The 12,290-nt window shown below is 36.9% G+C and overlaps 1 long non-coding RNA gene across 2 annotated transcripts; it reads left to right on the plus strand.

The window, feature by feature from the left end:
• The first annotated feature begins 7,378 nt into the window (after window positions 1-7,378).
• LOC127971899 (uncharacterized) lies at window positions 7,379-11,653 on the plus strand. 2 transcript variants are annotated; one of them, XR_008156953.1, is made up of 3 exons: window positions 7,379-8,061; window positions 8,489-8,579; window positions 11,157-11,653. It is a non-coding gene; the product is annotated as an uncharacterized LOC127971899 (long non-coding RNA). The 2 variants fall into 2 exon arrangements; XR_008156954.1 differs by lacking the exon at window positions 8,489-8,579 and adding an exon at window positions 9,204-9,294.
• Window positions 11,654-12,290: the final 637 nt, after the last annotated feature.

The following is a 12,290-nucleotide window of genomic DNA, read 5'->3' on the forward strand; positions in this document are numbered from 1 at the left end:
TTGTAGCCCATCCGCCTCAAGGTTGTGTGTGTTGTGGCTTCACAAATGCTTTGCTGCATACCTCGGTTGTAACGAGTGGTTATTTCAGTCAAAGTTGCTCTTCTATCAGCTTGAATCCGTCGGCCCATTCTCCTCTGACCTCTAGCATCAACAAGGCATTTTCGCCCACAGGACAGCCGCATACTGGATGTTTTTCCCTTTTCACACCATTCTTTGTAAACCCTAGAAATGGTTGAACGTGAAAATCCCAGTAACTGAGCAGATTGTGAAATACTCAGACTGGCCCGTCTGACACCAACAACCATGCCACGCTCAAAATTGCGTAAATCACCTTTCTTTCCCATTCTGACATTCAGTTTGGAGTTCAGGAGATTGTCTTGACCAGGACCACACCCCTAAATGCATTGAAGCAACTGCCATGTGTTTGGTGATTGGATTGTACGCTGAAATTTTCTACTGACAGCTACAGATAAAGACATACTGTAGATTACTGTCTTTAAACAATTTAAAGCTTCTGACAATTATAGTGTTCTAATAATTTTTTCCACCACTGTATAGATGAGCGTATGGTTACAGTAAGAGAGGTAGATGGATAGATTTACTAGCAGGAAGATCATAATTCATAAAAAAATGTGCACAGACAGTCAGGTGCCAAATACATCTTTGATCTCAGACAAATACTTTTTTTTAGGTTCTTATAGACCGTTCATTCATTAATCTGTCATGAGAAAATAATTATTAAAACAATGTAGAATTTTAAGCATCAGGAAGATACTAGTTAATTAAATGGCGATGCGGGATTGCAAGTTGACCTAAATGTGCGGAATGTAAAATCCAGGCTTTTAAACATACACCAAAAAACACCACAGTTCTGCCAAAAAGGGAGTGCTAAAAAAAAAAAAAAAAATCACTGTAATTTTGCTTCAGTATGATCCATGAACTTTGCAATTATGTCCGTATGAATGCATCTTTTCATCAAACTGAAATGGCCATTAATGACAAGAATACAAAGATTGTCATATCATGATCAAAATAATATCAATAATAAGCTATTTCTTGTCATATATTCTATACCCAGTACTTGAGGAAATAAAATTTTGTAAATAATTGTAATACGACAATACAGTAATATAGTGATTTGAAATCAATTGCAATATTTAATTTATGATAAAATAGTATCTTAACTGTTAATACGTTAAAAGTGTTTATACAAATAGTGCACAGCAAATCAAAATAGTTCAATTAGGTGATATGTAAAGACAAAAACAATGTTTTGTTTACTTTAACAACTTTTATAAATACACATTTCTCTGTACATTAGCTCATGGAGAACTATAAAACTTACTTATAGTTATGTATACTTATACATGTACTACTGGTTAAGTAGTACTGTTATTTTTAATCTCTACATTGTTAATACATCAAATAAATGTATGCATATATACTTACAGTACAGACCAAAAGTTTGGACACACCTTCTCATTAGAAGAGTTTTCTTTATTTTCATGACTATGAAAATTGTAGAGTCACACTGAAGGCATCAAGGGCTATTTGAGCAAGAAGGAGAGTGATGGGGTGCTGCGCCAGATGACCTGGCCTCCACACTCACCGCACCTGAACCCAATCGAGATTGTTTAGGGGTGAGCTGGACCGCAGACAGAAGGCAAAATGCCAACAAGTGCTAAGCATCTCTCGGGGAACTCCTTCAAGACTGTTGGAAGACCATTTCAGGTGACTACCTCTTGAAGGTCATCAAGAGAATGCCAAGAGTGTGCAAAGCAGTAATCAAAGCAAAAGGTGGCTACTTTGAAGAACCTAGAATATGACATATTTTCACAATATTTTGTTATGTATATAATTCCATATATAATTCCACATTTGTTAATTCATAGTTTTGATGCCTTCAATGTGAATCTTCAATTATCATGAAAATAAAGAAAACTCTTTGAATGAAAAGGTGTGTCCAAACTTTTGGTCTGTACTGTACATTAAATAGATATAAAATTAAATATAAAATAGGTACATATAAATAGTGTTCTTTATAAGTGGATAGCATGTTCTATCCACTAAATCAGAAAGATGTATTTTAATGTTGTCTCATAACATTTCTTTTCAGGTACCTTTATTTGTAATTGCATAGACATAAAACCATACATTGTTGACAAGGATTGTGCTATATGTAGTGAAGTGAAGTAAAGCAACATGATGGTGAAGTATAATAATAACAAATACTTGGAATTTGTGGAGTTTATCCCATCCACATGCACCTGGCATATACTTTGTATATTTACACATTACTCCTGTCATTGTGTCAACAGTGTATGGTTTATGTCTATCCTTTATGTTTTTATAAGCATAAAGCATAATGAACTCTTAACTCTACTTATCACAATTTTGTTAGTTTGGACGTCTGTCTTTCATACTTTGTCATTTGACCTATATTTTGTCTTACATTTTGATTACATAAGTTCACCTGTGGTGTTGCTAATTATTTCATTTGTTCTGTCTACGTTACGTTCTTGTCCTTTTAGTTTGACTTTGTTGGGTAATGTTTTAGACCTCATGACTGCTATCTGTGGATACCCTTTTCCTATGTCATGTGGAATAAATACCTTCTGAATCTTCTCCTATGTGCACCTTTTTCTACAACCTAGCTTCAGTGTGAAACTACAAAATATAAGGTTCTTTAAAAGTTTAAGATCTTAAGAATTACCATCACCATGTTTCAAGTAAAACACTTTATTAGTAATATGTAGTAACCAAACCACAATAAAATAAAGTAACTATTCACTCATGCAAATTAAATACATGTAATTAATTAAAATAATTAGTAACACTATATTTCAGAGTCTATTAACTAGTTGCTTATAAGTATGCATATTTATAGAATATTAGCCATTTATTAGTAGTAAGCACATATTAACAGAGGTGTAAAATACTTGAGTAATTTTACTTGAGGCAGCAAAAGTTGCGTTTCCCCCGCAAAAAAAGTTTATTCATTATTTGTTGTTTTGATAGAGCCATTAGCTATGATAAACTGAATGCACAAAATAGTGCAAATAAAATCTGTGATGAAAATTTAAATACTATTAATATTTTTGTGGGACTTTTTTCTCATGAATCTAATTAGTCACAAATAACAATTTATCAATATTTGCTAGGAAAAAACTATAAATGCCCAAAATAAAAATCGAAAAGATCAATTGTCCTTTTAGACAGTGACGCTGAATAGACAACACAAATAAAGTGGACTTTAAAAATGTTAACATTGTTTGTATTAATTCTATGACTCTACTCATTAATTGAACACATTCTTGTATTCTGTTTCGAATATATTTCTAGCCTCTCCATCACATCTTGCTCTTCTGTCACAGTCTTATGTCTTTCTGTCACTGTCTTCTGTGAGTGTTGTGTTTGTTTGGTGCCATCTGCTCTCTCCTCTCTTTTTCTGATCCCACCCACCTTGTTACCTCATTATTGTTTAGTTGCTCCCGGACTCATTACCTTCATTCCGCACAGCTGTTTCATCCACTCACAGGCTGTATTAATTGTGTAATGCAAATTGTGATTTGTAAGTGTTCCTGGATACTCGTGTTTTTGCATCTTGGCTGCGTCTGCTCTTGTCTCCGTGATTTGTTTCTGTTTTGTCTTGTTGGCCTTTTTGTTCTCATTTATTAAAAAGTAATTTATTCCCTGCACTTGGACCCAGAACCTTTTTTTTTCTCCACAGCTCCGTTTCTACCACGCCCTGACCTTCAAAGGGATAGTTCACCCATAAATGAAAATCACCATTTACTGACCTCTGTCATCCCAGATGTTTATGACTTTCTTTCTTCACATGAACACAAGCAAATAATTTTTATTTTTATTTTTATTTTGAACATGCAATTCTCTAATTCTCTAATAAAATGAAAGGTTGTGAAAAATGTCCACTCTCTCCCTCTATTGATTGACACTGGTTTCATATCACTGTCTCCCTGCTGTAGAAAATTATTACAAAAAGAATGTTAATTTTGGACATGCAATTCCCTTTTTTGCCAGTAGGGGTAAAAAAAAAGGTTGTGAAAAATCTCCACTGTCCCCCTCTATTGATTGACAGTGGTTTAATGTCTTTGTCTCCCTGCTGTAGAAAGTTATTACAAAAAGAAGGTTCATTTTGGACATGCAATTCCCTTTTTTACCAGTAGAGGTAAAAAGAAAGGTTGTGAAACATGTCCACTCTCTCTCTCTACTGATTGACACTGGTTTCATGTCTCTGTCTCCCTGCTGTAGAAAGTTATTACAGAAAGAAAGTTAATTTTGGACATGCAATTCCCTTTTCTACCAGTAGGGGTAAAACGAAAGGTTGTGAAAAATGTCCACTCTCCTCCTCTCTTGATTGACAGTGGTTTCATGTCTCTGTCTCCCTGCTGTAGAAAGTTATTACAAAAAGAAGGATAATTTTGGACATGTAGTTCCCTAATCAGCCACTTGGGATAAAATGAAAGGTTGTGAAAAATGTCCACTCTCTCCCTCTATTGATTGACACTGGTTTCATGTCTCTATCTTCCTGCTGTAGAAAGTTATTACAAAAAGGAGGTTTATTTTGGACATGCAATTCCCTTTTTTACCAGTAGGGGTAAAAAGAAAGGTTGTGAAAAATGTCCACTATCCCCCTCTATTGATTGACACTGGTTTCGTGTCTCTGTCTCCCTGCTGTAGAAAGTTATTACAAAAAGAAAGTTAATTTTGGACATGCAATTCCCTTGTCTACCAGTAGGGGTAAAATTCAGGGTTGTGAAAAATGTCCACTCTCTCCCTCTACTGATTGACACTGGTTTCATGTGTCTGTCTCCCTGCTGTAGAAAGTTATTACAAAAATAAGGATAATTTTGGACATGCAATTCCCTTTTTTACCAGTAGGGGGTAAAAAAAAAGGTTGTGAAAAATGTCCACTCTCCCCCTCTATTGATTGACAGTGGTTTCATGTCTCTGTCTCCCTGCTGTAGAAAGTTATTACAAAAAGAATGTCAGTTTTGGACATGCAATTCCCTTTTCTACCAGTAGGGGTAAAAAGAAAGGATGTGAAAAATGTCCACTGTCCCCCTCTATTGATTGACACTGGTTTCATGTCTCTGTCTCCCTGCTGTAGAAAGTTATTACAAAAAGAAGGTTAATTTTGCACATGCAATTCCCTAATAAGCCACTTGGGGTAAAACGAAAGGTTGTGAAAAATGTCCACTCTCTCCCTCTACTGATTGAGACTGGTTTCATGTGTCTGTCTCACTGCTGTAGAAAGTTATTACAAAAAGAAGGTTTATTTTGGACATGCAATTCCCTTTTTTACCAGTAGGGGTAAAAAGAAAGGTTGTGAAAAATGTCCACTCTCCCGCTCTATTGATTGACAGTGGTTTCATGTCTCTGTCTCCCTGCTGTAGAAAGTTATTACAAAAAGAATGTCAGTTTTGGACATGCAATTCCCTTTTCTACCAGTAGGGGTAAAAAGAAAGGATGTGAAAAATGTCCACTGTCCCCCTCTATTGATTGACACTGGTTTCATGTCTCTGTCTCCCTGCTGTAGAAAATTATTACAAAAAGAAGGTTAATTTTGGACATGCAATTCCCTAATAAGCCACTTGGGGTAAAACGAAAGGTTGTGAAAAATGTCCACTCTCTCCCTCTACTGATTGAGACTGGTTTCATGTGTCTGTCTCACTGCTGTAGAAAGTTATTACAAAAAGGTTTATTTTGGACATGCAATTCCCTTTTTTACCAGTAGGGGTAAAAAGAAAGGTTGTGAAAAATGTCAACTCTCCCCCTCTATTGATTGACAGTGGTTTTATGTCTCTGTCTCCCTGCTGTAGAAAGTTATTACAAAAAGAATGATAATTTTGGACATGCAGTTCCCTAATCAGCCACTTGGGGTAAAATGAAAGGTTGTGAAAAATGTCCACTCTCTCCCTCTATTGATTGACACTGGTTTCATGTCTCTGTCTCCCTGCTGTAGAAAGTTATTACAAAAAGAAGGTTAATTTTGGACATGCAATTCCCTTTTTTACCAGTAGGGGGTAAAAAAAAGGTTGTGAAAAATGTCCACTGTCCCCCTCTATTGATTGACAGTGGTTTCATGTCTCTGTCTCCCTGCTGTAGAAAGTTATTACAAAAAGAATGATAATTTTGGACATGCAGTTCCCTAATCAGCCACTTGGGGTAAAATGAAAGGTTGTGAAAAATGTCCACTCTCTCCCTCTATTGATTGACACTGGTTTCATGTCTCTGTCTCCCTGCTGTAGAAAGTTATTACAAAAAGAAGGTTAATTTTGGACATGCAATTCCCTTTTTTACCAGTAGGGGGTAAAATGAAAGGTTGTGAAAAATGTCCACTGTCCCCCTCTATTGATTGACAGTGGTTTCATGTCTCTGTCTCCCTGCTGTAGAAAGTTATTACAAAAAGAAGGTTCATTTTGGACATGCAATTCCCTTCTTTTACCAGTAGGGGTAAAAAGAAAGGTTGTGAAAAATGTCCACTGTCTCCCACTATTGATTGAAACTGGTTTCATGTATCTGTCTCTTTGCTGTAGAAAGTTATTACAAAACGAAGGTTAATTTTGGACATGCAATTACCGTTTTTACCAGTAGGGGTAAAATGAAAGGTTGTGAAAAATGACAACTGTCGCCCTCTATTCATTGACACTGGTTTCATGTCTCTGTGTCCCTGCTGTAGAAAGTTATTACAAAAAGGTGGTTAAATTTGGACATGCAATTCCCTTATCAGCCACTTGGGATAAAATGAAAGGTTGTGAAAAATGTCCACTCTCTCCCTCTATTGATTGACACTGGTTTCATGTCTCTGTCTCCCTGCTGTAGAAAGTTATTACAAAAATAAGGATAATTTTGGACATGCAATTCCCTTTTTTACCAGTAGGGGGTAAAAAAAAAGGTTGTGAAAAATGTCCAGTCTCCCCCTCTATTGATTGACAGTGGTTTCATGTCTCTGTCTCCCTGCTGTAGAAAGTTATTACAAAAAGAATGTCAGTTTTGGACATGCAATTCCCTTTTCTACCAGTAGGGGTAAAAAGAAAGGATGTGAAAAATGTCCACTGTCCCCCTCTATTGATTGACACTGGTTTCATGTCTCTGTCTCCCTGCTGTAGAAAGTTATTACAAAAAGAAGGTTAATTTTGGACATGCAATTCCCTAATAAGCCACTTGGGGTAAAACGAAAGGTTGTGAAAAATGTCCACTCTCTCCCTCTACTGATTGAGACTGGTTTCATGTGTCTGTCTCACTGCTGTAGAAAGTTATTACAAAAAGAAGGTTTATTTTGGACATGCAATTCCCTTTTTTACCAGTAGGGGTAAAAAGAAAGGTTGTGAAAAATGTCAACTCTCCCCCTCTATTGATTGACACTGGTTTCATGTCTCTGTCTCCCTGCTGTAGAAAGTTATTAAAAATAAGGATAATTTTGGACATGCAAATCCCTAATAAGCCACTTGGGGTAAAATGAAAGGTTGTGAAAAATGTCCACTCTCTCCCTCTATTGATTGACAGTGGTTTCATGTCTCTGTCTCCCTGCTGTAGAAAGTTATTACAAAAAGAATGTACATTTTGGACATGCAATTCCCTTTTCTACCAGTAGGGGTAAAAAGAAAGGTTGTGAAAAATGTCCACTCTCCCCCTCTATTGATTAACAGTGGTTTCATGTCTCTGTCTCCCTGCTGTAGAAAGTTATTACAAAAAGAATGATAATTTTGGACATGCAGTTCCCTAATCAGCCACTTGGAGTAAAATGAAAGGTTGTGAAAAATGTCTACTCTCTCCCGCTATTGATTGACACTGGTTTCATGTCTCTGTCTCCCTGCTGTAGAAAGTTATTACAAAAATAAGGATAATTTTGGACATGCAATTCCCTAATAAGCCACTTGGGGTAAAACGAAAGGTTGTGAAAAATGTCCACCCTCCCCCTCTATTGATTGACACTGGTTTCGTGTCTATGTCTCCCTGCTGTAGAAAGTTATTACAAAAAGAATGTCAATTTTGGACATGCAATTCCCTTTTCTACCAGTAGGGGTAAAAAGAAAGGTTGTGAAAAATGTCCACTGTCCCCTTCTATTGATTGCCAGTGGTTTCATGTCTCTGTCTCCCTGCTGTAGAAAGTTATTACAAAAAGAAGGTTAATTTTGGACATGCAATTCCCTTTTCGACCAGTAGGGGTAAAAAGAAAGGTTGTGAAAAATGTCCACTCTCCCCCTCTATTGATTAACAGTGGTTTCATGTCTCTGTCTCCCTGCTGTAGAAAGTTATTACAAAAAGAATGATAGTTTTGGACATGCAGTTCCCTAATCAGCCACTTGGAGTAAAATTAAAGGTTGTGAAAAATGTCCACTCTCTCCCGCTATTGATTGACACTGGTTTCATGTCTCTGTCTCCCTGCTGTAGAAAGTTATTAAAAATAAGGATAATTTTGGACATGCAAATCCCTAATAAGCCACTTGGGGTAAAACAAAAGGTTGTGAAAAATGTCCACTGTCCCCTTCTATTGATTGACAGTGGTTTCATGTCTCTGTCTCCCTGCTGTAGAAAGTTATTACAAAAAGAAGGTTAATTTTGGACATGCAATTCCCTTTTCTACCAGTAGGGGTAAAATTCAGGGTTGTGAAAAATGTCCACTCTCTCCCTCTACTGAATGACACTGGTTTCATGTGTCTGTCTCACTGCTGTAGAAAGTTATTACAAAAAGAAGGTTTATTTTGGACATGCAATTCCCTTTTTTACCAGTAGGGGTAAAAAGAAAGGTTGTGAAAAATGTCAACTCTCCCCCTCTATTGATTGACAGTAGTTTTATGTCTCTGTCTCCCTGCTGTAGAAAGTTATTACAAAAAGAATGATAATTTTGGACATGCAGTTCCCTAATCAGCCACTTGGGGTAAAATGAAAGGTTGTGAAAAATGTCCACTCTCTCCCTCTATTGATTGACACTGGTTTCATGTCTCTGTCTCCCTGCTGTAGAAAGTTATTACAAAACGAAGGTTAATTTTGGACATGCAATTCCCTTTTCTACCAGTAGGGGTAAAATTCAGGGTTGAGAAAAATGTCCACTCTCTCCCTCTACTGATTGACACTGGTTTCATGTGTCTGTCTCATTGCTGTAGAAAGTTATTACAAAAATAAGGTTTATTTTGGACATGCAATTCCCTTTTATACCAGTAGGGGTAAAAAGAAAGGTTGTGAAAAATGTCCACTGTCCCCTTCTATTGATTGACAGTGGTTTCATGTCTCTGTCTCCCTGCTGTAGAAAGTTATTACAAAAAGAAGGTTAATTTTGGACATGCAATTCCCTTTTCTACCAGTAGGGGTAAAATTCAGGGTTGTGAAAAATGTCCACTCTCTCCCTCTACTGATTGACACTGGTTTCATGTGTCTGTCTCACTGCTGTAGAAAGTTATTACAAAAATAAGGTTTATTTTGGACATGCAATTCCCTTTTTTACCAGTAGGGGTAAAAAGAAAGGTTGTGAAAAATGTCAACTCTCCCCCTCTATTGATTGACAGTGGTTTTATGTCTCTGTCTCCCTGCTGTAGAAAGTTATTACAAAAAGAATGATAATTTTGGACATGCAGTTCCCTAATCAGCCACTTGGGGTAAAATGAAAGGTTGTGAAAAATGTCCACTCTCTCCCTCTATTGATTGACACTGGTTTCATGTCTCTGTCTCCCTGCTGTAGAAAGTTATTACAAAAAGAAGGTTAATTTTGGACATGCAATTCCCTTTTTTACCAGTAGGGGGTAAAAAAAAAAGTTTGTGAAAAATGTCCACTGTCCCCCTCTATGGATTGACAGTGGTTTCATGTCTCTGTCTCCCTGCTGTAGAAAGTTATTACAAAAAGAAGGTTAATTTTGGACATGCAATTCCCTTTTTTACCAGTAGGGGTAAAAAGAAAGGTTGTGAAAAATGTCCACTGTCTCCCACTATTGATAGACACTGGTTTCATGTATCTGTCTCTTTGCTGTAGAAAGTTATTACAAAACGAAGGTTAATTTTGGACATGCAATTACCTTTTTTACCAGTAGGGGTAAAATGAAAGGTTGTGAAAAATGACAACTGTCGCCCTCTATTCATTGACACTGGTTTCATGTCTCTGTGTCCCTGCTGTAGAAAGTTATTACAAAAAGGTGGTTAAATTTGGACATGCAATTCCTTTATCAGCCACTTGGGGTAAAATTAAAGGATGTGAAAAATGTCCACTGTCCGCCACTATTGATTGTCACTCGTTTCATGTCTCTGTCTCGCTGCTGTAGAAAGTTATTACAAAAATAAGGATAATTTTGGACATGCAATTCCCTTTTCTACCAGTAGGGGTAAAATTCAGGATTGTGAAAAATGTCCACTCTCTCCCTCTACTGATTGACACTGGTTTCATGTGTCTGTCTCACTGCTGTAGAAAGTTATTACAAAAAGAAGGTTTATTTTGGACATGCAATTCCCTTTTTTAAAAGTAGGGGTAAAAAGAAAGGTTGTGAAAAATGTCCACTGTCCCCTTCTATTGATTGACAGTGGTTTCATGTCTCTGTCTCCCTGCTGTAGAAAGTTATTACAAAAAGAAGGTTAATTTTGGACATGCAATTCTCTTTTTTACCAGTAGGGGGTAAAAAAAAGGTTGTGAAAAATTTCCACTCTCTCCCTCTACTGATTGACACTGGTTTCATGTGTCTGTCTCACTGCTGTAGAAAGTTATTACAAAAAGAAGGTTTATTTTGGACATGCAATTCCCTTTTTTACCAGTAGGGGTAAAAAGAAAGGTTGTGAAAAATGTCAACTCTCCCCCTCTATTGATTGACAGTGGTTTCATGTCTCTGTCTCCCTGCTGTAGAAAGTTATTACAAAAAGAATGATAATTTTGGACATGCAGTTCCCTAATCAGCCACTTGGGGTAAAATGACAGGTTGTGAAAAATGTCCACTCTCTCCCTCTATTGATTGACACTGGTTTCATGTCTCTGTCTCCCTGCTGTAGAAAGTTATTACGAAATGAAGGTTCATTTTGGATATGCAATTCCCTTTTTTTACCAGTAGGGTTAAAAAGAAAGGTTGTGAAAAATGTCCACTGTCTCCCACTATTGATTGACACTGGTTTCATGTATCTGTCTCTTTGCTGTAGAAAGTTATTACAAAACGAAGGTTAATTTTGGACATGCAATTACCTTTTTTACCAGTAGGGGTAAAATGAAAGGTTGTGAAAAATGACAACTGTTGCCCTCTATTCATTGACACTGGTTTCATGTCTCTGTGTCCCTGCTGTAGAAAGTTATTACAAAAAGGTGGTTAAATTTGGACATGCAATTCCTTTATCAGCCACTTGGGGTAAAATTAAAGGATGTGAAAAATGTCTACTGTCCGCCACTATTGATTGACACTCGTTTCATGTCTCTGTCTCCCTGCTGTAGAAAGTTATTACAAAAATAAGGATAATTTTGGACATGCAATTCCCTAATAAGCCACTTGGGGTAAAACGAAAGGTTGTGAAAAATGTCCACTCTCCCCCTCTATTGATTGACACTGGTTTCGTGTCTATGTCTCCCTGCTGTAGAAAGTTATTACAAAAAGAATGTAAATTTTGGACATGCAATTCCCTTTTCTACCAGTAGGGGTTAAATGAAAGGTTGTGAAAAATGACAACTGTCGCCCTCTATTCATTGACACTGGTTTCATGTCTATATGCCCTTTATCTAAAAAGCTATTACAAAAACACCTACTGAGCTATAGCAAAAAACGAAGAAAGTTTGCACTTTCCCCACGGTCCCTAACTGAAGGCTCTGCTGAGAGCGTTCTCTCCCGGCTTTTTGCACATTGCCACGGCTTGCACGGGGCCGTGCTTATTATATCGAGGGAAAATATAGAAAAAGAAGGATGTGAAACATGATCAGCTTTGCCCTTTTGGCGGTCACACTGCTTAGATTTTTTTAGGGCAATTCGTTTTAGAGTTATTGGAGTTTACCGCTGAATGTGTCACGAATATCGAAAACAAAACCAACTTGACCCCGCTGAAATCTGATTATATAATCCAGATTCCACGTAATAAATACACAGCACTGGCTACTCGTCATTTCTCACTAGTGAGGTAATAACGGCGTGGTTAGTAAAACAAATGAATCTTAGTAGAGACACTGCTGTCGAACAATGTTGAGAGAAACACACGGGTTCAGGAAATTTACTTAATCTCTCACTCATAAATGCATTAATAACTGTTAGTCTGCCGTCAGTGACCGTTTTAAGATCAAAACCTCACAAACGTCTTGAAATACAACAATGAGC

This window comes from Carassius gibelio, chromosome B14 (genome assembly GCF_023724105.1).
Source record: "Carassius gibelio isolate Cgi1373 ecotype wild population from Czech Republic chromosome B14, carGib1.2-hapl.c, whole genome shotgun sequence".
In the NCBI taxonomy this organism is placed as follows: Eukaryota; Metazoa; Chordata; class Actinopteri; order Cypriniformes; family Cyprinidae; genus Carassius; species Carassius gibelio.